Source organism: Hippocampus guttulatus, chromosome 8, assembly GCF_054856545.1.
Source record: "Hippocampus guttulatus isolate MCC_2025c chromosome 8, RoL_Hgut_1.0, whole genome shotgun sequence".
NCBI classification, from domain to species: domain Eukaryota; kingdom Metazoa; phylum Chordata; class Actinopteri; order Syngnathiformes; family Syngnathidae; genus Hippocampus; species Hippocampus guttulatus.
Genome location: NC_141268.1, coordinates 5,630,271 through 5,655,954, shown reverse-complemented (window position 1 = coordinate 5,655,954; position 25,684 = coordinate 5,630,271). Strand labels below are relative to the sequence as shown.

The 25,684-nt window shown below is 41.3% G+C and overlaps 1 protein-coding gene and 1 long non-coding RNA gene across 3 annotated transcripts in view; one reads left to right on the top strand and one right to left on the bottom strand.

Annotated features, from left to right (window-relative positions):
- Positions 1–25,684, bottom strand: part of slc12a5a (solute carrier family 12 member 5a) — a 191,432-nt gene that overhangs the window by 155,752 nt on the left and 9,996 nt on the right. The gene's annotated exons all lie outside the window — the stretch shown is intronic.
- Positions 21,166–25,238, top strand: LOC147200928 (uncharacterized). The gene is made up of 3 exons (XR_015101676.1): positions 21,166–21,254; positions 22,055–22,138; positions 24,995–25,238. It is a non-coding gene; the product is annotated as an uncharacterized LOC147200928 (long non-coding RNA).

Sequence of the window (25,684 nt, the reverse complement as noted above, 5' to 3'; positions counted from 1 at the left end):
GACCAAGTCAACCACAAAAAATGGTCAACGGAAATTTGTTTGCCCTGAGGCATTGCCGGCAACACTGTACGCCCAAACAGACACTTCCACACCAGTCCACTGGACACTCTCATGACCTTATCAAAGTCCATTGTGTCTTGTAAGAAACTTGACACTGCAGTAAGTGAGTTTTTCTCTGTTATATGTTGGAACTTTGGAAAGATGAATAAAAAGAATATGACATATCTATCGATCTCTCTCTCTCTCTCTCTCTCTCTACATATAAAGTATTATTAGCCCAGACTGTTCTATTTCTTATGCTACTAGTCTTTGTTCTCCTTTATATTTTCCAATGATTTCGATGCCCTGTGGCGCCATGCTGCCTTTCACAGGTCAGTCTTGGGAGAATGACTTCACTTTTTTGTAAGAGCAGTCTTGAGCATGACATTTTTTTCCTTGTGACATGTGGTCTCTCATATTTTCAAAAACAATTTTAAGATATTAAAAATCCTTGCATGTACACAAAACTAGATGATATTAGAAAAGCAGGGTGCGTGACGGTTTCTTTATCGTCATTAAATGCAGCATCCTGACACAAATGACTGTGTGTGTGTGTGCGTGTGCGTGTGTGTGTGTTGATGCACATTTGTTTTCACATAAACAGCCTCATGAAGCGGGGAGGGTACAAACAGTACACAGGCAAAGGATCCACAAGCGCAGGCTAAAAATGGAATCAAAGTGCTTGCCGTCTTCAGGAAGTGAAACCGGCATTCAAATATTTAAATGACAATGCTGGTGTGATATTGAAGCCTTTTAGCACATTTATCAAGCCAAGTGGAAGGCAGTGAAGGGAAGCTGTAATGAAAAGTTGCCCGGTGAACCGCAAGAGGACTGCTGTGAATGTCTTAGAAAGTACTACTGCTCTTGTTTGGTAGCGTAGGCACACATACATGGAGCTTGTTTATCATATGCAAACTGATAAATCCCATTTATCATAAATAAGAAGCAGAAGTTGAATGCCATAAAACTCATAAAATTTGGAATTTAACCAAACTCCATACATCATTTTTTATTGGGCTTGTGCTCATTTGGGTTGTGGGTGACCTGGAGTCTATTCCAGCTGACTGTTCTACCCCAAACTGAAGATCAGACAAATATAACTTAAGCAAACATAAAACACAGTTTTGAAATGGTGAAATGGTGATTTGATTTATTACGAGAAAAAAATATTCAAAGCTAATTCATAAATCAGGATTTACTATGACTCGTCATATTTTTCATTTTCACCGACCCTACCCAAGACTGATTTGTCCAGGGGCCTCTTCCAATTCTTGTTTTTGCCTCAGAAATTTCCTTTCCTCCCCTAAATCGGCATGTATTGTATTGTATTGTATTCAAGTGAGATGAACTGGAATTACCGTATTTTCCACACTATGAGACACACGTAAAAGCATTCAATTTTCTCAAAAGCCGACAGTGCACCCTATAACCCGATGCGCCTAATATAAAGAGACCATAACTCTCTTTATTCATTTCCCATTGAGTTGTTTCCCTGTTAGTGTTCCTATGCCATCTAGTGGTGATTATTAGCAAGAACCAATTGTAACCTAAAAAGGTTTCGCCTGACACGAATTGACATGTCCATTTGCCAACACACACTAAATCAGACGGCCATAATGAAACGACGATAATAGCAGCAAAAGCATAGTTAACTAGTGACTAAACGAAGGAAGAAGCAGACAAGCAAGATTTTTAGCTCCTTGTGTATGTGCGCCCACAAGGTTTGTGTGCCTTTTTGTTGAATCAATTGTCTTCATAACTTTTGGCTTTCATATATTGTTTTGTAATGCCATTTGTATTTATATGTTTCATGTGCATGTTTGTGACCAGTTCCCATTGTTACAGCTGAAGCTGTTGTGAAAGCTCTATCAATAAAGCTGTATTGTATTCCCTTGAGCGTAGCATTATCTAGTGGATGCATGGCGCAACCGCAGCCACTATTGTATGCGCCTTATAATAAAGTGCGCCCTATGAAAAAGTTTTAAAATAGGCCATTCATTGAAGGTGCACCTTATAATCCGAAGCGCCTTAGAGTGCATAAAGTGCGGTTCTTGGATGATAGGATATTTCAAATCCGACAAAAGCTTAGGAAAGGTGGCTGGATGCAACCTTGACAAAAGGATATTACCCATAATTATTTACGGTAGCAACATTTAAAGCAAGAGGATACCAGCATAGTTGGTAGACTACGTGAAGATGCTCAAGTTTCACGATTAAGTCTGAATTATAATGTTAAAAAAAACACTTAAATTTGTAGTAATAACATTGCCTTTTTGTCGAAAGTGCATCATCAATGAAGCCAAGAAATATACGTTCAAACACAAAGGAAAGGTGTGGTTCTACATAAACAGAAATAAAATTATAAACACCTTAATTTATTAGAGAATGGGCATGTTAAAAATCTGTGAAAAACATCAGTGTTCCTTCACCAAAACAAGAATATTTTTTTTTCATTTCATTATTAAGCTAATAATTTGTATACAAGCTCCAGACGTCATAACAACTCGTTGCCGTCTGATGACGTCGGGAAAAGTGGAGTCAAATTCATTTAAAACAGTGCTGTACTTTCCAATGTTGGAAAGCAAGCACCTTTTAATCTCTCCTTAACCTGATGACGTCATCCAACAAATTAATTATTTTAAGTATCTGTACATACTGTTTATATTTTGTGTCTTTTTTGGAAGGGTGGTGTCCAGTGAGATTTCAAATATGTGCCTTGGCTTAACAAATTGGGCCACATTGGACAATGCCAGTGTGCTGCCTTAAAATAATATATTAAATATTTTAGCATAATAATAATAATAATAATAATAATCATGTGTCAGACCTGGGAATGTTGCTTTCTCTTTCGTTGCTGTTGGTGGGGGGAAAGAACACCAATCAAGCGTGCTAACTCAACTACCATGTTTACTCCTGCGAGTCCAACATGACAACATGAACGTCTGTCATGATAGAGAGAAACGTTCTGGCACTCGGTGAGAGTGACAGAAAGAGATAGAATGAAGGAGGATGTTTGGCATCAGTCTTTATTCATTATATTGTGTGCTATGTTGTGGTTATGCCATTTTGTAGTGTTTATCAAACATAATTTATCGCCTATATAGCACCATTAATGTATACCACAATGTACATCCAATAGTTCTGAGCAATGATGCTCACTTGATTAGCAATGATATATTCTGTGAGGCATTGCACTGATGCAAAAAAAGGATTTTCAGAATGACGAGGTGTGGCGTGACAAAATCTTTAATATACTTGAAGTTGAGAAACACATCACAAGACACACATAAACATGAAGTGCTGTGTATGTATTCATTTTGTGAAATACACTTATCTCAAAACAATATGATGTTATTATCCATCCATCCATCTATCCATTATCCGAGCTGCTTATAGTCACGAGGGTCGCGGGTGTGCTGGACCCTATCCCAGCTGTCTTTGGAATGCAGGGGAGGTACACTTTGAAGAGGTTGCCAGCCTGTCACAGCGATCTTATAATTTATTTATGAGTTCGATGTTTGTTATGGGGAGACACGTTGGGCGACTCGTTAGCACGTCACAGTGCAGGGTTTGATTCCGGCTTCGGCCTTCCTGAGTGGAGTTTGCATCTTTTCCCCGTCCGTGCCTGCGTTGGTTTTCTCTGCGCAGTGCAATTTCCTCCCACATTCCAAAATCATGCATGGCAGGTTAATGGAACACTCAAAATTGTACCTTGGGTGTGAGTGTGAGCGCGGATGGTTGATCGTCTATGTGATTGCGATCGGCTGGCAATGAGTTCAGGGTGTCCCCCGCCTACTGCTCGAAGACACCTGGGATAGGCTCAAGCACCCTCCGCGACCCTTGTGAGGATATGCGGGATAGAAAATGGATGGATGTTTATTATGGAAGACACACAATTTCTCGGAGATCCAACAATGAAGTAATTGACGGCGTGCCCGAGTAATGTTCCGCAAGTAGTTTTCCTTTCTATAAGTGCTGTAACAACTTTTTCTTTGAAGGACCACAACAAGAAAAATTAAATGGATGCAACTGTCACTTCGACATTCGTAACCTTCAATATATTAACAGCAACATGCCAAAGCCAATCAATAATTGAAGGCAAAGAAATGAAAAACAATTTCTAGTTTTATATATTGCATATAGATTTCAAAAAACAGCCCGGCGATGAAGCATAAAGTCAAGTATTTTTTAGAATTTCTTGTGGCCTCAACCCGGCACCCGACTAGAATAGATCCACCACTGTACTGATAGCGGCAGAATCACATCTTCACATTCCAAACCAAAACAAGAGCAATACAAACAAAGATGACCTCGACAAAAGCAGAGCCTAGAGCAAAACAATTGCAATTCACGTGATTTGCTCCTTTATTAGAACCATCCTCATTCATTGGGGCATTATACTATAAATAGAAACGATGCTACTGCAGTATTTTTGTGATGTGTGATTGGTGGAAAACGAGAAATTGAGAGATGAGAGCTAATTTCTTCTTTTGTTTCAAATAGCATCTGTTGTGTGTTGTGGTGTTTTAACCTTTTCAGCAACGGATTGCTCACAAACGGTGCAGCAACATAAGTAGACAACAGTACCAACAAAAACAATTATTTGTGGCGTACCAACGAGTTGAGTGAGGATTTATTTTAGATGTCTCAACCAATATTACATCTGTCTGTCTGTCTGTCTTCGACTGCCCCCAGGTGGCCAAAGCAAGCACATCAGAAGGAGCGGCGCACCGGCCATTCAATTGATGTGGTGTGACAAAAGTTGTTTCATTCTTTTTAATTCTATTTAATTACATCATTACCAGAAAATGGATGGATGGATGTTTTTATAAAGTCATATGCTATGGAGTGCTATATATATGTATATATATATATATATATATATATATAGATATACTGTATATATGAAAACAAACCTTTTGGGGGGTGGGGGGGTTGCTAGAACGGATTGCTAGAACGGATGAAAGGCATTTGCATTCATTTCCATTTAGTTTTTGTGGACTCGTTTGATAACCCTACCGTATTTTCCACACTAAAAGGTGCTCTCAATTATGAGGCTCATCTTCAATGAATGGCCTATTTTGTAATTGTTTTCATACATTGGGCGCACCGCATTATAAGATGCAATCTACAATGCATCCACTAGATGGAGCTACGCTCAAGGAAACACCAGCAGAACGATCAGATGTCAGTAAAACGTATTTAATAAAGCAGTGACACGGTTCATTTAACCAACAGCAAGTTATAACATTGACTCGTTAATGTTGAACTCTCTTGCTGCTGCTCTATTTCCGTGCTCAACTGCATAACCCGCCTTAAATTTGAACTCTGCGTTGTCAGCATGTCTCGAGCAAGGAGTCATTTTGGGGTCAAAATATTGCCGTAATGACCATACACAAGGCAAATCGGATTTTAAGGTGTGCTGTAAGCTTTTAAGAAAATGGAAGGCTTTTAGGTGCACCTTTTAGTGTGGAAAATACGGTATTTGAAAATCACGTTTCACAATAACAGCGCTCACGCCAAGGGGGCTCAGTTGGGTAGGTAGCGGCATATGGCAGTCTTGGCCACTACCATATTATCCGACCCCAGATGTGTAACAAACAAGATCCTTCCTCCGCAGTAATTCCACCCCGCTGCTTCAAATACCAATGGAGGAGCTGCCGGTCGCCATGGCAACGGCGCTCCTGCCCAACCTAGCGTGCTGTGGATCTCTCTTCTTCTTGCTTCTGTCTCTCCAGCTCATTCCTTTTCCGATGTGGAAACAACCCCAGTGTGGATCTGCTATGTGTGATGGTATGACTGGACGCAATTACATAATTCTTCCATGTGTGCTCCTGTCCCGTCACGTTTCATCAATGCTGGGTTTTCGCTCACTCTCAGAAGCACTGACCTACATTTACGAAAGCAGAATGAAAGATTTTAATGAAAAGTATTTTCCTCCTTGAGGTTGTTTTCATTTGTATATGTGTGTTGGGCTGCTTGTCCTGTTCAATAAACTGCTGAAAGAATGAGTTTGACACTTTTTTTTCCACATAAGCACAAACCAAACATGCAATTAATTTGTGGCCAACAGTCTTTTCTTCATTGCATAGTGGTTCCCTGGGCTGCACTGTCTCCAGAATCAGAATCATCTTTATTGACCAAGTATGTAGAACACACAAGGAATTTGTCTCCGGGAGTATAGGCTACACGAGTATTTCAATAACAAGTAACTACGATAAACAAAAACATGACACATATGTATCAAAAGACTTTCCGTAATGCAAGAGTACCATTGTGCAGTAGTACCACCTAATGACCGCTGTGCGACAACGTGCAGAGTCATTGAACAGAGATAAAGTGATCAGTGGTGCAACACAATACTATCACGGTTGAGCAGTTGGTGCAGATAATCATTGCACTCTTGTTTTAAGTGACCTGTAGCAGTAATTGTAGTATAATTTTAAGTGTGAAATTATACAGAAAGTCCTTGAGCGCTTTATAGTGTCTGGTCCTGTGGAATGTTGATCAATGACAACAGTTCAAGTATGTACCGTATTTTCTGCACTATAGGGTGCACCAAAAAGTCTTCCATTTTCTTAAAAGCTCACTGCGCGCCTTAAAATCCGCTGTGCCTTGTGTATGGTCATTACGGTAATATGTCGACCCCAAAGTGGCTCCTTGCTGGAGACATGCTTACAATGTTTTGACTTGCTGTTGGTTCAGTGAATTGTGTCGCTGCTTTATTAAATAAGTTTTTGTTGTAGCTCTGAAAAAAGGAGAGCTGTGGTGTTATTTTTTTTTTAAATGTCACAGTCAAGAAATACAGGTATGTCTTTGTCCGTCTCCGTGCTTTCTCTTCTTCTGTTCAACTCGAGAGGCGTTCATGACCGCCTCCGAAAAACGTAAATTAACGATTCCTTCAATGGAACTACGAAAATTGAAAATAATGCATCAAAACAGGAAATCAAGGGAGGAAATCACAAAATAAATTCTCTAGCCCCCCTACAGAATTTATTTTGTGATTTCCTCGTTTGTGAATACACAACAAATTTCTGTTTTTATGCATTATTTTTAATTCTCGTAGTTTCATTGAAGTACTGTAATTGTTAATTTAGGTTTATCGGAGGCGGTCATGAACGCCTCTCGAGTCGAAAGGAAGGAGTGTAGCTCCATCTAGTGGATGCATTGTAGATTGCGTTTTATAATCCAGTGCATCTAATATATGAAAAACAATTAAAAATAGCCCATTCATTGAAGGCACACATCATAATCCAGTGCCTTCAATCCTTTTAGTGCGAAAAATACTAATCTGCCCAAAGTGTTCAGAGTAATTTGAGCTGGCCAATGTTACTATATACTTTATTAGCAATGGCACTTTTGTCAATCAGCTTTCAATAAGCTCCGCATGGCCTGCTCGCTGATCCACAGTAATGTCAGCATTTTTCCATCCTCTGATTGGTTGGTTAACGACAAAACCGTAATGTGCACAAATTAAAGTAGTTGAATATTCTCTCACCCACCATGGCTAACAGAGAAGGAGAAATTGCCCTGCCTGGGAATCCACTTAAACTCATTTTCAAGGCAGACATCATGTGATTTTTTTGTTGTTGTTCAGAAGTGAACATATTTGTAACTGCAACACAATGGTGGGTATAAAATGAAGTCAGGTAAATCCTCTCATTGAAGGCCAGGGTAACAAACGAGCAGTTCGTTTATTTCCCATCCAATAAACAAGTGAAAATGCATCAGTGACTTGCTTTCACTTCACACGAGCAGCGTCATTGCTGAAGTTTACTTGTAATTCAAATTTTAGCTTTTAACACCATTTAAAATATTGCCAGTTCATAATACCACATTACTAACTGGTTGAGACATTCTGAAGTCGGGGAACAGCTGTTTTCAAGTTTTGGCCTTAAATGGAGGTCAGTGATTGTGTTAACGCCAGCAGAGTCTACAGCTCACCACTGGTTCCAACTCAAGAGCATCCCAGCAAGCTGGTTGAACCCTTCGACCCTCTTCTATTGTGTAATTTAACAAATAGCACGGGTGCCTCCACTATACTTTGACTGCCCGTCCCCCTACTTAGTCACTGGCCTTTTTCCACTTGGCTGCTCGGCTGTGGTGCCCACCACCCGAGCTCTGCTCTCTCTCGGGCCGTGGCCCTTCCTCCGCCTTCTGCTGCCCACGGGCAAGCACGCTCTTGCTCCTCTGCTACACCTTGCTGCCCCTCAGCAGGCTTCTCCCAGATTCCAATCAAAGAAAAGTTTGATAGCAAGTGTCTGTGCTGTCAGCGAATTCTCAAAGCTGTCAGGAGATGTGAGAGACACTCTCGCTTGTGCTTTTTTCTGCTTCTTGGCCTGGTGCACCAAGACAGCTATTGATCGAGGAGTGATTTTGTATTTACAGGTGAATAAAAAACACAAACTGAATTCCTAGCCATTTCAAGACATCTAAATAATGGATCATGACAAAAAGTTTATCATTATATCCGAACGCAAACCGTTCATAACCTTTTCACTTTAGCCTGGAAACCGCGGTACACAAGTGCAAGGCCAAATTTGAACAAGTTGTCTTCTTTGCAATACAAGTCTGCAAATGTCAAATTATCAAATGTCTCTAATAGATTATTCTAAACTATCATCATGACATGAGGTGGAGTGCGTCAAGAGTGACTTTCTTTTTCTCCCCAGACTGCTCAGAGAACAATAATGAAAATCTTGGATAGGTACGACTAAAGACATCTGGGAGCACACATGGTCATTTTTCCCCTTCATGTGTGTTTTTTTTTTTCATTTAAAACATCTGTTAAAATGATAAAAATTGGTATATGTACAGTATATCTTACAGAAAAGTTACCCAAATAATAGCTCTGGTCAAAAATGCATCATTAAGAAGTGTTTGGTGTAAGTCACATTTTTTTGAGGAAAATGTATTTCACAAAAACCGAGACCATGAACATTAGAGCTCAGACTTGCACACAAAATTCCCGTTCTCATGGGTGCTTTCGGAAATACACTCAGAGCATGCACTGCTTCACTCCAATCGTTTGGAATCTCACAGCGCTGTTCAAATGTGTATGGTTCAGTGGCTCAGAGTACCCTAGAAAAAGGAGTGCCAGAGCCTACTGAGTCAGGCAGTACAGAAGGAAACAGTTGAAGCACGCACTGCTGATTGTTTTTAACAGAATGCTTTTGGAAATGAATGTGATGGCAGCATGCTGTTCTGTGCCTCTCTCAACATGCACACTCTGAGTGATGTCAGAGCACCAGAGTGAACTTTTGAACGCACCCCTGCTGCTTTACAGCAGCAAAAGAATTCCGCTTCGACGAAAATTCCATATGCAACGATGGAAACTTTTTCTTTTACGTTTAAAATGACTTACCTTGTGCCTTTGGCTGTTTTAAATCCTTGATGTGCCGTAAAGACTATATATATTTCTCTCTCTCTCTATTTTTTACTGTCTTGGCGGTGGTGGCCACCGGTGTGATGCATAACTACTACTTCTACTTGTGGTGGTTAGTAAATACTTGTGGTGCTAACACCTTCTGGCCATTGGCGGTAATTCACAAAAAATATTTGCCAAGCGGCTAAAGAAATTCAACATGATTATGGAACGGGGATTTTGAATGCTGGTTCAAGCTCTAATTTTAATACATACAAGTTGCACCTGATTGTACGTTGTAGAACCAGCCAAATTTGGAAAAAAAAATACAGTAATTTAGAACTCTACTCAATTCAAACAGTTCATACACAAACCACGCAACAAATTTCATCCAAATCTGTTCTCAATGTTTTTGTCGCGACCAGTGCCAAATCCTGATTCTGGATCGAGATCAGGATCAAATGAAGTCTTTGTGGGTCAGCACAGAGAGATTTTATCCAGAGTGTAACAACATGTAAAGTGTGCTGTCATTCTTTACCCTTTTTGTCTTTTGAAAAGAATGTCAGGGACATTATATTACAACCCTTGCTTGGAAAGTGTCTTAAATTGTAAAAATACATGCATAGTATGTATCCTTTAAGTCTACAAATATGCACAGATTATTATTATTATTTATTTTATTTGACCACAAACGAAAATACAGTTAATGGGCAACAGCTACAGTTTGCTGATCAATTTAAAATCTCTACACTGCATTGAAAAGACATACAGTACACATTAAGCGGGCTACCCACATACCGATAATCGATGTATCTCAATGTATTTCATCCAATCGGCTCAAAATCAACAAAAGCAAGATTGCCAAATGTTAAATTCATTTTTCTCCGAGATCTGCTCACTAAACAATCGTTAGTGTTAAAATTGCTCAAAATTTACGATCAAAATTACACCAGACATCTGGTTTGAGGGAGGAGACCCTTGATTATCGTGGAGGTATGATTATGTGTGTGGTGTACAATGTTAATACGACAAACTATAAAAGCAGGAAGCGCACACATTTTCCTGCTCATGTGCGGGGTCTTGGTTAAGATGTTGAAAATCAATATGTATATCGCCGACTTTAGTACAAACCTGCAGTTGACCAACTAACGACAGCGTAGGTCACGTTCAAAGAAGCCACCGCTGGACAGACGCTGAAGCCAAATAGCTCACCACTGGGAGTATGTAGCCAAGAAAAGCATGGCCACATCTTAATCTGTTTTCACAGCTCAGCATATTTAGCCAACAGGATTACAAGCATGACTATCACGGCGTGCACACGTCAGCAGAGAATATCAAACCGTTGTTTGCCGAATGCCTAAGCCTCTTATGCACACGCCGCACGGGAGAAGCACATACCAAATTATTGGGAGGTGAGGGGGCTACAACCGGAGTCAGGAGGTGCGACACCTCCAGAGAGAATTTAGCAGTGTGCTAATTTGCACAGTTCATTACTCTTTCTTCAATGAAACTTGTTTGCTCACGGGTGAAAAAAAAAATAGCTGGGGAGAGCTTAACTATGACATGTACATGTGCCTATACTAAAATATGCAAGTTGTCAATGCAAATCTTGATGGGGCTAATTAGTAGGAGTGGATACAATAGTACAGTGAACCGCCACTTTTTCACAATGCACAAATTCACCGACTCACAAATTCAAAAATTAATCTGCAATTTTTACCAAATCACAACTTTTGTTCTCTTTCTGTAACAAAGGAACCATACATCGCAGTCTCAAAGAACCATGCCCATAATTGAACAAGAAGTAGGACATTTTTCATTGAAGTGGCCATTTTGACAAATTTCAGAGATCATACGCTGACAAATACCTTTGACGGGATTCGCCTAAATTAGAAGCTCATCTCTGAGATCTATGGTCCACAAACACCAGGCTATGCACGGGTACCTTCTGAAAGAACTTCTAATCAAGTGTATCTGTTTGTGTGTTTGTACACCGCTCATCTTGGTTACGTGATACCACAAAGAAGAGGACACAAGTATGCCATAAAAGGTTGGGAACCGCTGTCCTACTTTGCGAAGGTTTGATGATCATTTTGAGGAATTGCCATGAAAAAGCAGGTACGAAGGACCATTATTCGCTGCATGCACCTTCCACTACAAGTACTATTTAATTGAGAAGCACTGACTTACCAGCATCCATTGATCCATCCATCAATGGATATACAGTATATTCATTCATTCATTCATTTTCCGACCTGCTTATCCTCACGAGGGTCGCGGGGGGTGCTGGGGCCTAAACCAGCTGTCTTCAGGCAGTAGACAGGGCACACCCTGAACGAATTGCCAGCCAATTGCAGGGCAGGGCACACACAGACCAACAAACATCCATGCTCACACTCGCACCTAGGGACAATTTTGAGTGTTCAATCAGCCTGCCATGCATGTTTTTGGAATGTAGGAGGAAACCGGAGTACCCGGAGAAAACCCACGCAGGCCCGGGGAGAACATGCAAACTCCACACAGGGAGGCCGGAGCCGGAAATGAACCGGTACCTCTACACTGTGAGGTTGGCGCGCTAACCACTCGACCACCAGGCCGCCCGACTTACCAGCATTTACAACTTAAATTCTAATATGAATTTAAGTTTTAATCTAATATGAATCTAATATGAATGCAGTATTAATTTATTTCCCCAAATCGATTTTTCTCATTCTGTATAGGTTCTTCTGACAGGATCGCTTCGATTATGAGGATGTTCCAATGAGTCGTCCAATCAGATTTCAGCCTATTTGTGCTGCCATGTCATTAGCAGTGGGTCCGTTTCTTTAATCGATTGAGTTTCTGGCTGTTTGAAAGTGCTCTACAAATACAGTTGAGTTGAGTTGAGTTGAGAGAGTTTCAATTCATAGCCTGCAATGGCATGGGCATTTTTACATCATCTGATGGATTGGTCAGAGCAAAACTTGTTATAACCAAGTTTAACTCGTGTACAAATGTTGACTCTGAACTGCTCCAGGTTACTGTGTTTGTGCCATCAAGGCGTTTTTTAAACTTGTGACTTGATTGTGGTCGTAGTAAGAGGTGGAATACTGAAGAGCCATGTACATTGCAACAGCGAGTTCAGCTCTGTCATGCCACGTATTAATGCCATGCATTAAAAGTTGACACCAATCAACGCAAATTTGACGCTGTTATTTAAGAGTGCAATTACGACAAATTGTTGTTTTGACATCGCTGGTTTGTGACAAGCGTAACGTCGGAGCAGGGATCCTACACACAGGATGAGAGTAGGCGAGCCACTGCTGCTGCTTTTGTTGCTTTTGCTGTTTTTGCCGCTATCGCTGCTGCCGCCGTTGTTCTCGTTCTACCACAGAGGCAGCGAGTAGCACTGTAGTGAGATGAATCACTCGATCAATCTCCCACGTCGCCCTCGCTTGCCAAAGAGAAACCAATCAGCGTGGCCAGAGAAGTCAGAAGCAAAGGAACTCCGCCGGACCTCACTGAGCTAATTACATTCGCGGGAAGAGTGTTTTCTTTCATTGTTTGAAAAAATAATATTTTTTAAAAAAAGCTGTTTTGTTTACCATGCAGCGTAATCCCACTCTGTAAAATCAACAAATAAGCATCCCTATGAGATGGTTTCCTTGACAACACGGCATCCTGGCACATCCAATAATAGAACAGTGTGACGTGGGATGCTCTGGCTTTCTTTTTCAGAGGAGACAAAGCTTGAAGAGAGGATATGTGATCCACTTTTAACAACTAAGTGGAAGAAGTCCATTACCGCCCTGATCCCGTTAGACCCCGAGGGTTGAGGGAAGACCCCGTTAGATCGTAACACCACTCCACCCCATAGACCCCTTGAGCAGAAGCTGCAGTATTGATGCGGCAATGGGAACGGCGATAAATACTCACCACATCCGGTTGTGTGGAGAGTGGCGCGGGGGCCGTAATTGGTCAGGTCTGATTCGATTAGTGATGCACACAAACAGCCGGGACAGATTTCATTCGCTCAGTGCGAAGCTAATGCTGAAAGATATGCCTCGACATCCCTCTTGTCACCTCGACCAGGGACTTATTATTTATTTACCACAAATAACGGATTTTTGCTCATCTATCTATGGCAATGACGTATATTGATACAGAAAAGAATCAAATGTTCTTCTACCAAACAGAAGAAGTTACAATGAACTGGTTCATTGCTGCCATTCATACATCAGAATAATAGTTGTGTTCAACTGAACAGGCCCAGATTTGACACTAAATTAATGGAATACATTGAGATGGGTTCTCACTTTTCCAGCATACTGTCAATGTTTGTGAAAATGTCATTTTTGCTTTGCCCCCAAGTTTCTTACGACAAGTTTAGGAGTAAACGGTGACGCAATCTCATTATTTCAGTATCCTGTATCATTTTTGTGATCATTTTTGTTTGGTGGTATGTCATGAGATTTTTATCATGCAGAATCTGTGTATGCCTTGACTCAGTAACGATTTCAGAACTCAAGTTAGTTTCAAGAGCAAACCAAAAATGGAAACGCGTGCTCATCTTATTAGTCCCCAGTTTAGTCTGTTTTCTGGAGCATCCGAACTGATTTTGGTGAGTGGTAAACACCAGCTTGGTTGCCAGTCAATCGCAGTGGGACTTTTCAATACTGTATTCTTTTTTTTTTAATCTGTTTTACGGGAAGAAAAACAATTAGAGGCCATGGTTGAAAACAATTTCCAGCACGGCAAGTGTTTTTTATAGGGTTTTTGTTTGTTTGTTTGTTTGTTTGTTTGTTTTATGGTTAAATGGTCAGCAGGTCACAATGGCTCATGAACATTTTTGGTGCACCAAAGAAATAAACATAACAGGACGGCCAAAGCAGTGATTCTTACCTGGGTGAGACAGCACTAAAATTATCATTTCACTCCGAAAAGTGTGCACCTGAAACACGCATTAGTCGGTTTTATTGGGTGTTTATCATTTTCATTTCTTTTTTTTTTTATATATTTGTGCTTTTATTGGCGTCGTAACTTGTGTTTTAACGCTTGTAAAGCAAATTTGGTCGACGCTGTTCTTTTAAATATGCTCTATAATTAAAATTGTATAAGAATAGAAGTTATTGCAAGTGGTTGCTGATGTTCAGGCGCATGGATGTAGCTCCCATATTCTAAAAAGATGTATGGTAGGTTCACTAAAGAGTCAAAATTGTCCATAAGTATGAACGTGGGTGTCAGTAATTATTTTACTATATTATTTGTCATTACAAAATATAAAGAACTAATAATATAGACTCTATATTATTAGTTCTTTATATTTTAAACACACAATAAAAATCTAAATGCAAAAGGTATGAGTGAAAATTTTTGGGGCTTGTTTTGTCATTTCTCTACATTTAATTTTAACTTTGCTCCTCAGTTTCTTGGTAATAGGCTCTGGAATGCACTTTGCACATTTAATTGTTTAAAAATGATCACATACTCATCTTTTATGAGGTTATTATTGAAAAAACAAAAAATTGGCTGCCAGGGTGAGACCAGGATTTTGCTCATTGTTGGCTACGTTCACCATTGACTGCATTTCTATTACATGGATGTACCTTCTGTGATCTATGGTGTCTTTGTTATGCAAGTGCAAAATAAATATCAATTACCTGGCAGCGGCGAAGAGATGTGGTGACTTTTCAAATCCAACAAAATCCACAGATAGCCAATGACAGCCGCGACATATGCTGATGAAAGGCTGGGTCGGAATCAACTGAGCCCATGAGGAACATACAAAGGACTTTTTGATGCTAACAACAGGAACTTTTAAAAAGGAACCATTCCCTCATTTCCCTCTCCCTCTCCCTACCCAGTGTTTTCCTTTCTGAACTCTGACTGTAAATTTCCCCATTGCGGGACAAATAAAGGATATCTTAATTGTTTGTCTCGGCCATTGATGTATTGTCCAAATTCAGATCTAGGGTACTATCATGGGGCAAGATAAGATAAGAAAACCTTTATTAGTCTCGCAATGGAGAAATTCCCAATTCACAGCAGCAAAGTTATGAAAGGAAGAAGTAGAACAACAAAATATAGGAGCTGCTGGAAAGGCAGCCACTCTCGCGGCGCCATTTTGAAATCAAAAAAACAAAAATAACACAACACAACACATAGGACACAGACAGTCGTGCAATCTCCACCAATTTTCTGCATACACTTTGTTGTCTGAAGCAGTTCTAGATGAAAGTGTGCACACGTCTGCTACAAGCTAAGTTTTGAAAGCAAACACGAAGCTGTAGCGTCCATTGACGAAAAGAGATTAGTTCACTTCTGCTGTCCCACGTAATCCGCTTCAAACTCCAAGCCGCGACTCCCACTTCCAAATCCGCATCAACGCTCTGCGCTAACGCTCCTTTCTTTTCATCGTCGGCTGCTCAAGCCTTACATCCATCCAGCCGCAGACCGTTCAACAGCACCGATCTCTCCGCTGAACAAAGCGGGGCTGTGAAAAATGCTGCCCATTACAGGCGCAAGACACAAGCGCCCCGGGACTGTCCAGCAACGACAGTCAAATGGCGCCGACATTCCTCCCAGTCAAAAACAGTGCTGGTATACCCATGCTGCCGAGAAAACCCCATTAGTGCAGTCGTAACATTGAGAAATTCAGCAACTGTTAGGGTTGACAAGGATTGTTTTTTGTTGTTGTTCCGTGAACGGATATATTTCTTTTTTTTTTCCCTGAATTGCAAGGACCTATAAGTCAAATTTCTAGAATTTTAGGTTCAAATACAGCTTCGACTAGTGCGCCTTAAACCAGGACTGCATGACCTTCAACGCCACGCGTGTTGGCCGGCCTGGCTGGGTCGGCTTGTGCTCCTCGCGACGGCGATGTTGCCGGCGTCAATATTTAAAATCGTAATTTAAAATCACATATTCCGTTTAAATTAATCTCTCCTTTTATTATTTATTATTTTATCTGTGGTTTTATTGTTCTTGTTTTGATTGTAAAGTGTCCTTGAGTGTTTTGAAAGGCGCTTATAAATGAAATGTATTATTATTATTATTATTAATGGCCACAGGTATCCCACTGTACATCATGTCTTTTATACTTTTGCATCATCCATGTGTTGACGTGGTTCAAATTTGGTAGCAGTCGGATAAAATCTCAAGGTCAAATTTGTTTGTGAAGGAGCAAACAAATGGCCCTTGGTGAAAATGGCCCTTTTATTGCTGCTTCAAACCAAAATGGGTGACTTCATGTGTGTTTGCAGGCATGGCTCCTTGAGACATTTTTGTGGGTCTGCTCCTGACAGACAAGCCTACCAAATCTCATGCTGTTACAGTGACACTGGCTTTGGGGGCTGAATTTTGGAGTGAAGAGGTGAGGAATTTGTGTTTCATGGCACGACGTCGATTTTTGTTGCCTCTTCCACCCACAAACAATGACAAAAATTCTAAATCAGAGGTGGCCAACCCGCGGCTCACGAGCCGCATGCGGCTCGTTGATGCGGCTCCTGGGCTTTCAAATGGAGTTGCCATTCAAACAACGGCGTTAAACACACAGAACTTACTATGTCAGCCTATCATCAATCCCGTTACATACAGAGCAACCAAACAGATGACAACTGAATAAACGCTAAACTCGTCAGCGAATTACCTCCGATTTTAAGGCAGTGGTGTCCAATACGTCAATCGCGATCGACCCGGAGCCAGCGGACTGGTCCCAAGTCGAGCGCGAACGTTGGAAGGAGGAAATAGGGGCGAAAAAAACGTGTGTCTGTGTGTTTCGATTCCGTTCATGTTCGGTGTCGCTCATCTCGGCGTGTGTTTGCGTGGTTGGGCGCTTACGTGTGTGCGTGTGTGTATATGCTTGCACATGCGCGATCAGGTCGGTCGCGGAAGGTTCGTCGCTTCAAAAGTCGATCTTCGGTCAAATATGTAGCAAGCTGACCCAAGTAGTAAGTAACCACTGCAGCTCGTGTGTGTGTGTGTGTGTGTGTGTGTGTGTGTGTGTGTGTGTGATGTAGCTCTTTGCAGTCACACAGTAAAAAATTTGGCTCTTAGTCTCTGACTGGTTGGCCACCCGTGTTCGAAATGCTTGTAAATGTTTTTGTGTCATCCATCTGTCTGTAATATGTGGTTCGAATTTGGGAACAACTGAACCAAATCTCTAGTACGAGTTTCTCTTTGAAGGAACCCTTGAAATGGCCAAAATGGGGCTGAAATGGCCATTTCAAACCCAAATAGAAAACTTAATCTCTGGGCATGCCTTCTTCAGACTTTGTTTGTGAATCTGCTCATGACAGACATTCCTACTAAAAGTCACATTGCCAAGTTCAACCAGCTTCTTTAGGCCAGAACCAGAATCTTTCTTGCAAATGAATGAGATCACACATGAAAGCTGAGGATGCTAACTGCAGCCTCAATCATCACAGACAGAAAAGGATAAAAACACAGTGAAGAACAGAGCCAACAACTCTGCAGTATTTTGTCACCCAGCAGAGTGCCAAACAAAACGTGTTTGCGAGAGCCGTAGTTCAGTCCGTGAACATAACGTGTCATATGCCATCGCGGCAATGTGGCCAATCCGTGCAGTCTTGACAGGTCCTTTTAAAATCAGCCGGAAAGACTAACGCTGACCTTTCATGGTTGAAAGCGGCAATGTCGCCATGTCAAGTGCACGGGAATCCATGCAAATCTCAACACAAACACACAAGAAACACACAGCCAACTACAAGCATGCACCAACACACAGAAATGACGTAGTTGTGTTCACTGATGCGCATACGCACAGACGCATACATACACACGCATATCATCAACCACCACCCAATCATGCAATCCGTATTAATAAGGCAAGACCGTCGTGCCTGGAGAGGAGTTCAAATATGAAAGACAAAACGTTATGTAACGTATGCATGGAATTCTAAATCGACATACTCGGCTGTAGCTTTTCACAAGTTGAAGTGTTGGCTTTAAATAGCTGCAATTGTAATGAGCACCACTGGACACTGGGCTTGTTCTGTTCTGGTAAGGGGGTGGGGGGGGTGGGCGGGCTAATGTGCAGCTTGTGAATACAACTGATCAATCGATACATATCGCCATCATGCTGCCAGTCATCATTTTATGCATTATGTTATTGTCACAATTAATAGATAATAGTAAGGACTAACTGTAGATCATGGAGCTCCCTCTACTGTTGGAACTGATGTTTATAATATTATAGTCTGGCAAATATAAATGGACAGTGGTAATCAAGGGACAAAAGGACATGAGCAGAAACTTAATTTAAAAAAAATAAAGTGTCCATGAATATATTTCAACGGCCAACGAAAGTATGTAATAGAGGGATGCCACGGCAATCAAAGATGCTATTCTACTTACTACAAACTCGAGCTTTTTGAAATCAATTGACTGTTGCGCAGGCCCCTGTGCCGTGATGATGATTGAGACATTATTTATTTTCAGCTTGCATTGATAAACTGGCACAATGTTCCCAAATAAGGTATTTTTTTACAATAGTAGTCCTCCTTCTGAGGTAGATCAAGGATACAACGGCCTGAATGGATGGGAAGTCCATCACGTCGAAACGAAAGTGAAACATTTAACGTTTGACGTTTGGTGTATTGAGACTCAACCAAGCCTTGAACTACAGGACATGACAAGTGCGTGCTGCCCGTTTGCATTTGAAAATTTGAATTTTCTGAGCAAAGTTCGATTTTGTTTTGTGTGCACAACCTGACAACCCAAGAGTATGCTATGCTGCAGAGTGTCAAGATCACCTCGTGACGCAAGTATCACGAAGGCCACTTTGAATATCGTTACATTTAGATCCAAGGATTACGCTCTTGATACAATTGTGAAAAAGGCAATGGAAACAACATAGAAGATTTGCAGCTCATCAGCAAGCTCCGCAGGAGCTGGATAATGATTATAATCATTTGAATCAGGTATGTTGGAGCAGGAAGACATAAAACAGCCAGGGTACCGGCTCCCAAGGACCGGAATTGCCCACCCCTAATCTAACTTCATCCATCACTATAAACGCACAAAGATGGGTGAGCTACATTCAGTTCACAGTTTAGCTAACTCGCCAAACCTTAGCACTCGACTTGTTAAGGACCAGTAAGACGGGAATGTTCTAGCACAGATAACTAACGCTCGTCCAGGCAATGTTGTTAAAAGGGCAAATATTAAGGAAGATGTACAGTAAAGAATAATCCAGTTCAGGAATTCACTTGACACTTACTCGCACCTCTGCTGAGTTATACGTCATTTCAGACAGTAACCCTGACATCATTTATTGATCTCGTTTTAGAATGCAGGCGGGAAAGTAATGGATCTTTTTTACGTGTTCTGAAGTGATCATTTTGCTGGATCTCTGTGGAAACTAAGTTGTAGTGTTGCCACAACAGCAGTAACATTACGAAGCGGAAACAACAATGGAAGAATGTACATCCGTTGAAAGGTCTCCATAGTTAAACTTGACTACACTAAAGACGTGCCATTAGTGCAGATTTGATGCACTGTACTTCTGGCGGCTTCCTCGTGTAGATATTAAACTTTGGCTCAAACACAAAAGGCACTTAGAAAGCGACGGCAATAAATCCGCGACTTCATCATCCCCGACAAAGTCGGGAATGTAAAGATTAAAAGGGCAGACGGGACAGAGGTGATTTAAATGAGAACTCGGCGACCACGTGCACATCATTATCCGACGGAATGCATATCTGACAGCTTCAATTGCATAAGAGCTGGAACATTGACCGTTATAAGATAAGATAAGATAAGATAAGATATCCTTTATTTGTCCCGCAATGGGGAAATTACAAATTATGAATACAAATTGCTTTTAAATGAGTAAATACAGTCTGAAACATAGATGTGTATGTTGAGAATGGATTTTTTTGGGATTTACATTGTTAGTGGAACTTCGGACAGTCTTTCCCACATCTTATTTTGCATGGTATGGTTTGGCTAGTATAATGTGAAAGCATCCAAACCTTTTTAATTGAGGAGCCGTGTTCTATGCAAAGTAGTGTGGCACCATGCTGCAGCATCAGCAGGTGTTGGTGACCTCCTTTGTCTTACTACAGCCCGTTGTTTTTGATCGCAGGCAAATTAGGACAAGAGGCCCAATAAGAACACTGTGTGATCATGAAATCCGCATGCCGTCCAGCTGAGAATACAGGACCCCTTCATCAAACATGTTTAATCAATGCCGACCGACGGGGTCCATTGACGTCTAAGAAGAAAACTAGGACAGTTGCCTTCCTTGATAAGTTAAAAAAAAAAAAAAGAAGAAGAAGAAGCAAGCTGCAGCATGGAGCGAGGGGCAAGAGATTGCTCTGTGCCTTTTATACCCCTTTCCAAATCGGGCACAGCTTTATTTGAAATGGAAATGGTCGCGGCGACAGTTGGGCTCATTCTCACGGCTTTGTCTCTGGCTACCGATAAGCCTCAAGAGGGAATGAGAGAGACTTAGAGAGACAGCGCGGCGAGAAAAATTGGGAGTCTAAAATAAGCGTCCGCAAGAGCGTTTGCCTGCAAGATTGTGAGAGAGAGAGAAACTGATACCGAGGAAGAAGGGGAAACCTCGTTCGGCGAGGCTGTTGCGTCTTCCAACGTGGCGATGGAGCCACTGCAATGCACCAAAACCAAGGGGAGCGAGGTTGAAAGGAGTGAGGGGGTGGGTAAGCGAGACGGCAAGGAACGATAGACGAGAGACTGGGTAAAATACAGAGAAAGGGATGGGGTTTGGGGGGGGGGGCACTTGTATCAAGAGAAAGAAAGGATTCATGCAGGGGAAGGCAGACACGTGGTGCGATGGCATGCGTGCGTGTCATCAATCCACATGCTGACAATTTGGACTGGCAGAGAGGTGGGAGAAATCAACATGTCAGTGTCTTACTTGTAAGTCAGGAAGTAAAATCTGCTCATTTTTGAAAGGCCAATGTGGACTTTTTTATGAGGCCGATGCATTGCCCGTCTTTGGCGGACAATTAATTACAAATAAATATGTATAAAATGTCTAAAATTACTTATTTTTTGGTCCCTAAGCCATCCAATAAGATTAATTGCAGACAGAAAATTCGGTTATTTTACAATACTTTGTCCTTTAGTATTTAACTTTATGACAGAGAGAAAAATCCTCAATAGTTGAATGATTTAAATTTTTTATTTTTTAGGGTAGGGGTGTATGTTTAAAAGTCATTATCTTTGTCTTATGTTGGAATGTGTAAATGAAAAAAAATTTGGCAAAAGTCAGCAAAAATTTTTTTGGCATATTTTAAAAGAACGGATATGAACTGATTAAATCGACCTGGCAATAAATTGATCGGACCCGATAGTTCATATTAATTATTTAATAATTTGTTTGACACAAATCTTACAACTCTATCTACTTTAATAGACAATTCATTTCCCAATTACATATGCAAACTGAAATGCACCCCCCATCCCATTTTTTGGTTGTTGTCTTTTTAATGAAAAATTAAATAGCACTATAAAAAAAATGCAAAGAAATACAGTAAACTAGCACATATTTGTCAAGTCAAGTATGTATAGAGCACTTTCAAACAGCCATTGCTGTATACAAAGTGCTGTACATGGAGCAATTTAACATATACAATAAACAGTAAAACAAATCGGTAATTTGGTTTCTCATTTGCCTATTCGCAGATCTTTGGGAGGAATCTATTGGCTGTCAATTATCAAAGGCAAAGCAAGAATGCTGTGGATCAGAGTGAAGCTCCACTCAACTAGGTAACTCTAAAACAAAACAACCGCAATTTGTAAAAAAGTCTCAGGTCAGACCAAAGTCAGGTCTGACACAAAAATGAAATCAAGAATAATAATAACACAGTTTGTGCCTTGGCACCATTTTGTGTCACCTTGGCTCCAAGGAACTATGTTGTAGTGAGGCAAGGAGCTTGATTTAAGTCAGGCACTAGCCTTGTCTTACAGCAACACGCACGTTGTCGCCACCTTGTGGTGTCTTTAAGCGATTCAAACCTTTTTGGGTGGTCGTCCATTACTTGTGTTTTAATAATGAGAAATAGCACTGTACCATATTGAAAATACCATAAGAGAATGAAGAAATAAGTAATTTTTATCATTTTTATAAAGGGTAATTATGTTACATACTGCAGTATTCATGTGTTGGATGTGCCTTTGAGAGGCAGGGCTAAGCGAGTAACATCATGAGATGGCATCGGGTTGGCCAGTTCATTTGCATGTGAGCGTCTGCGCATGAGTTGTGACTTACAGCAGCTCCTGGCAAGTGTCCTCATTTTGTATTTTTGTGTTGGACTGTCATCGGCGTTATTGCCAACATGTGAGGGCATTACAGTACCCTACTTCACTCGAGTGGCGCCATACCTGAAGCACTCCTGTTTCATGGATGCTGTTCTGCTCTGTCAAAGCACTTTTCAAGCATGTACAGTATTTTGCAAGGTAACACAGAAATAAAGATCTTGTCATTGTTTACAGCACAAGGCCTTCATCCCTGCTACCGTCAGCCTCTCCTTCCGGCATTAATAAAGTGAAGCTGTCAAACAACCTGCCGCCGACCATCCAGAAGAGTGTGGTTCAAACAGCCTCATGCTTTAGGAATGACAAAGTTCAATGGCGAGCGCCGCCAGCCAGAACTGTCACGTCTGCAGTTTACTCGGCCGCCAAATAAATGACTGCGGGACAAAAAAGAGGCTGGTTGGAGGGCCTCCTTCAAGCGCTCATTGTCAACGGTGTTGCCTCCACTTTTGGTCAGTGAGAGATAAAGGGAAAGGTCACGCAGACCTGAGAGGGAAAAGGGGAGACAGCTGAGCGGAACACAAAGGCGGGAGATAAATAGGCTGTCGTCGCTCAATAGAAGCTCAGAACATCTGTGCTGACTTGCGAGGCTCCCTAAACGGCCGGTGGTCAAAAGGCCAAAGTAATGAACTTGTACTTGACAATGACTTTAATCCACCGATTCCCAACAGCTGTCCGTGAAAGATCAAGTGTGCAATGAGAAATGATCCAATTACAATTAGTTGGCCCAAAAATGAGGATGCATGGTGGTTGACTGGTTAGCACGTCTGCCTGACAGTGCAGATGTGCCTGTTCTCCCCATATCTGCATGGGTTTTCTCCAGGTACTCCAAAAACATGCATGGTAGGTTAATGGAACAGTCAAAATCGTCCCGAGGTGTGATTGTGAGTGTTGATGGTTGTTTGTCTGTGTGTGTCCTGCGATTGGCTGGCAACCAATTCAGGGTGTACCCCGCCAACTGCCCTGAAGACAGCTGGGATAGGCTCCAGCACGCCCGTGAACCTCGTGAGGATATGCGGATTCGAAAATGGATGGATGGATGAAAATGATTGATTGTCGCTAAATATTGTCCATCAATCTGTGCCAGCGATGCATCGTTACACGCAAAGCAATTGTGGGGGGGGAAGTGCAATTAACCTGTTGCATACCTGTCAACCTCAGCTAATACCTGCCCTTATAAATCATTACGACTCCCCTTAAAAAGCAACAAAAACCCGTACAACGGCTTACCGCGCATGTGCACATCATGCTTTATCAATCCAACCGTACGCAGCGATGAAAAAAAATATACAATTGAGGATTACTTTTGCTGGTTTGCCGTTGGCTACCAGCAGGTGAGACAATCTGGATTTGAGCCAAAATGGTCTTTGTGAGATCGGTTCACGATTGTTTTTTTTTTCCCCGTATAAAAGTTGTAATATGCCGTACATGATTTGAAATGATAAAAAAAACCTTACAAAATACGGGGAAAACGTACAAGTTGACAGGTATGCTGTTGTCATTTGATCAGATTGACATTCCAACACATAAAGGCTCAGAGCAGTGAAGCCACAGAAAGAAGAGAATAGACACCTTGGAATGAATGGGAACCTAACAAAGATTTGAATTTAGGCAGGTGCGTGCATCTCTCCAACAAAAGACGATTCAATACGCATCTTTTACGTTTCTGTCATACACCTAAATTTGGGTTTGTAATGAAAGTCATTGCTTCTGACAGTATTAAGGCCAGCAGAGAAGACCATCGTTTAAACAGCCTCTTATTTCAAATGTTGTCCTTCCTTCTGGAATTCACTGTGAAGGATGGTGAAAAGCTTGCCAGATGGGGGACGTGTTCTACCTTCCTCTTCCCGACTTTGTCCCATGCTCATGTCTCTGAGGTCTCGCCTTGCGGCCCGCCTCCGAACGAGGAGGATTTTACCACTTTCTGTCCATTTTTTTCACGAGCCATGAACCACATACACAAACATACATAAAGTACATACTACATGCATACACACCTCCCCCACAAACCCCCAGCATGCACTGTTACATAACACACACACACACACACACACACACACACACACACACACACACACACGATGATTTCTGGATTTACTCCCTCTCTTCGACTGCTACCCTTTCCCATTACTCTTCTCACGGTCTCTTTTACACACACACACACACACGCACACACACACACACACACACACACACAGTGTTCCCTCAGCCATATGCTTAGCACGCACCTTCTTCTATCACACACACACACAAGGCGGTTGTGTAATTTACTGGTCTTCTTTTCCTCTCTATCTCTCTCTCTCACACTAGGGCTTTTTTCACAACATGATTCTGACTGACACTAGCTGCCTGCAATAGCCTTGGATCGGAGTGAGGAACATCAGCGCCTCCTGTCGTCTTTTTTTAAAAATGCACTTGCAATTAAAGTGGATTGATATAGCATTTTTTCCCAGCACATTTGTCTTTCAAAGTCTCTTGCACATTTACTCCAGATAGTTGATTTAACAAAGATTTCAAAACATTTAGCATTGACTTGCCACCAAACAAACAACAAATGAGAGTACGCCAGTCACACGAGCTGCCGTTTAATCAGCATCACCGCCCATCTTCTAGCCTGGATTTACATTGCAGTTCCAAATTTGATTTATTTGATGTATGTTGGTCTGTTTATTTTTCACATATTTGCTCATAAATCAAGGCTAAAAACTGGCCAACCAGTTCAGAATCCTAATCCAGTCTGAAGATAACAGATTCCATGCATGGTTTCCTCTTTACCATGCTGTAGGCATCTACTGTATACTAATTGTGCCACCTGAGAGAAAAATAAATCTGAATCGTGTCACTTGCATTCAGCCTTAGATTCTCACTGAGCTAAATTTGTCTCACGAAATGTGTGATGAAATCTGAAGTGACTGAATGTTTGAGACCTTCAACTTTGGATGTTACGCGACCCCCTCACCCTAATAAAACAAACACTATCAAACACTGACACACAAATGG